Source organism: Lathamus discolor, chromosome 1 (assembly GCF_037157495.1).
Source record: "Lathamus discolor isolate bLatDis1 chromosome 1, bLatDis1.hap1, whole genome shotgun sequence".
NCBI lineage: Eukaryota > Metazoa > Chordata > Aves > Psittaciformes > Psittacidae > Lathamus > Lathamus discolor.
The window spans coordinates 120829320-120832479 of NC_088884.1; the positions used below are offsets into that span (position 1 = coordinate 120829320).

The 3160-nt window shown below is 40.6% G+C and overlaps 1 non-coding gene across 1 annotated transcript; it reads right to left on the bottom strand.

The window, feature by feature from the left end:
- Nucleotides 1-2467: 2467 nt before the first annotated feature.
- Nucleotides 2468-2540, bottom strand: TRNAA-AGC (transfer RNA alanine (anticodon AGC)). The gene has a single exon. It is a non-coding gene; the product is annotated as a tRNA-Ala (tRNA).
- Nucleotides 2541-3160: the final 620 nt, after the last annotated feature.

Genomic DNA, 3160 nt, shown 5'->3' on the forward strand with positions numbered 1-3160 from the left:
TAGTCTGTAACGAGGGTTTAATCAATTTACTTTTTATTTTCTTTTTTAAATGAAGTGTTAAAGTGGCAGCGAAGGACCCTAGGTGGCTACAGTCAGTAAATGTACCTGTCTAGATTTTAAATAATCTCCTTTACAGAAATAACTACTTCTAGAGAATACTTCATTTTGCCATGAAGAAGGCATCTGAAACAGGTCAGAACAATCACATTCTAAAGTTTTCTCTTTCTCTGTAAAGATTTTAAAAGGAACTTGACAAACAGCTAAAGGACAGGCACCTATATTAGGGAAATCCCACGCCCAGTTCCCAGAAAGCCTCTAGGGTTGGTGTCATGTTTGCATGTAGGTGCAAGAATCACACCATCATTACTGCAGGGTTTGGTTGTTTAGTTTTGGTGTTTTGTTTTGTTGGTTTTTTTTTTTCAATAGGCATACAATCCATTTTAGTGCCATCTCAAACACTTCATATCCTGTTTTTCTCCTTAGACATGGAAAAAACCCTTTAACAAGTAAAGCATGAGAAGTATGTGCTGGGCACATTGCAACAGAATAAAACTTCCCAGAAAAATAGAACTCCCTCCTCTTTTTCCTTCCCTGTTAACAGAGCAGTAGTAACCTTCAATTATTCCAGCACAAAAGCTATTTGGCAGTTTAGAGGACCGTATGTGCTGCAAAATGGAAATTCTGTTTCAATATACAAAATCTTCTCTGGAATGAAAGAGGTTAAAACATATGCTTATGTTAATGAAATTCCCAAAATGAATATTTTTACAAGTGAAGATAAGGCTTCATACATGTTTAGCTTTGCAGCAGCCTGGGGGAAAAGAGATACATATTTGGTGCCAAACTGAAGACATTTCATTTTGTTTTTGTGGAAATCATCACCCATATTGCCCATCCTGACTGCTAATATAGGACCTACATATCTTGCAGGAAGAAAAATGTCAAGGAAAGAAAATAAGTGACATGACTGTGAAGGTGGTGAGGCACTGGAACAGGTTACCCAAAGAAGTGGTAAATGCTCCATCCCTGGGAGCATTCAAGGCCAGGTTGGACAGAGGCTTGGACAACACAGTCTACTGTGAGGCATCCCTGCCCCATGGCAGGGGGGGTTGGAGCTAGATGATCTTAAGGTCCTTTCCAACTCCAACCATTCTATGATTTAGGCTCTAGGTGCGTCAAGTTTCCTTTTCACTTCAATGGGACTGAAATTCATCATTTCATTATTCTTGCATCTCACTTTCTTGAAGCAACCTGACCAACTACATTTTCCTTGCTTAACCTAATTTTTAATCATCTCCTATAGAACAGTAGACACATGAGCAAGTCAGGGAAACTAGATGGTCACATCAAGCTCAGTCCTTGTGAATCCATAACCTTATTTTGTTTGACATAGTTGTGAAGGCTATGTACCATAACCTCATAGTCCAGAGCATGGAAACCACTATCCTAGCCCTTCATTATAAATACCACAGTTATCAAATATAGCCAGTATTGAAGTTCACAATAGACCACAAAATTATACTTGCTGGGAAAGCCGGAGTGGCCTTCTATTTCACTCACACCTGGTTTTGATCAGTATATTTGCATGGAGTTTTGGCTACTTGAAGCCACGTACTGGAGATGACACTATACACAGCACACAATCCTGGAACAGGGGATCATAGAAGCAGGAGCCCAATGTGCTGGCACTATACTCCCTGCCTATTTTCCCACACTGGTAGCTTTGTGCTAGAACACTGTGTATTTTTTTCCTCCCCTCATTCACACAGGTAAAGAACAGGAATTCTGTATTTAAAAGTCCAAGGAAAACATGCCAGTCAGCTATCAAGGACCGTATCATGCAATTTACTATAAAAAGCATCCAATTAACAAAGGAAATATTGTAGGTAGGGCAAAAATACTAAGCATCAAGAAAGTGAAATAAGCCAGGGCTAAATAAGTCAACTCATTAAAATCTAATTATGTTTGCTGAAGATATATTTCAACATCACATTTGCACCTTTATATTGCTACCACACAGACAGATTCTTCAGGGAGTTACATTCAGAAAAGATGCATCTTAGTTCTTACAAAATGTGGGTGTAACATACATGGCAGCAGGGGTGGTGTGGGGAAAGGAGTAGGAGATGGAAGGAGGGAGGCAAAGCTGCCAATGATTTCTAAATAATCATAGAATCATAGAATAGTTAGGGTTGGAAAGGGCCTTAAGATCATCCAGTTCCAACCCCCCTGCCATGGGCAGGAACACCTCACACTAAACCATCCCACAGAAGGCTTCATCCAACCTGGCCTTGAACACTGCCAGGGATGGAGCACTCACAACCTCCCTGGGCAACCCATTCCAGTGCCTCACCACCCTAACAGGAAAGAATTTCCTCCTTATATCCAATTTAAACTTCCCCTGTTTAAGTTTTAACCCATTACCCCTTGTCCTGTCACTACAGTCCCTGACGAAGAAACATAACAGTGGAGAATGCGGGCATCGATCCCACTACCTCTCGCATGCTAAGCGAGCGCTCTACCATTTGAGCTAATTCCCCCCCTCGATAGCCGAAATCAGGCAAATACATGTTGCAGTCTCCACTACCAGCATAACTTTGGTGTTAAACAGCAAAAGGTTCATCAGTTGCTGATGCAGAGGAAGCTCAAGACAAAGGTGATAGAAATGTTGAGGTTGCCTCAGTCCTGCAAGCACCTTCTCCTGGCTACTGACTATTTCAGAACTTTTAACCTGTCTTGCTTGCCATGGCACAGGTTCTTTTCCCACCTAATGTCCTGGTTGGCCTAGAGCTTTATAGGTGACCTTAAGTCTTGTTGTGACTTGGTCATGAAAAATTCTTATGTGTATTTTCACCCAAGTTAATCCATTGTTTATCCATTCTTTTGACTTGCCCAGGCCTTTGGCACTACGAAATGCCTGCATTCAGGAGAGGACAGCATTAGACATATCAGTTGACCCTAACACTATTTAAAAAGTCAGAAGATTAACAGTGATTTCTCTCTTATACATTTTGACATTTTCTAAGTAAAGTCACATGAAAGTAAGTAGAAAGGAATTGAAACTACTTCAAGTAGTTTTCAAACTGCATGTCGTTCTGTTGCACAAGCATCTGAAGTTTGACTGCTAATAACATACATCACTGAATGGACAGACTGTACT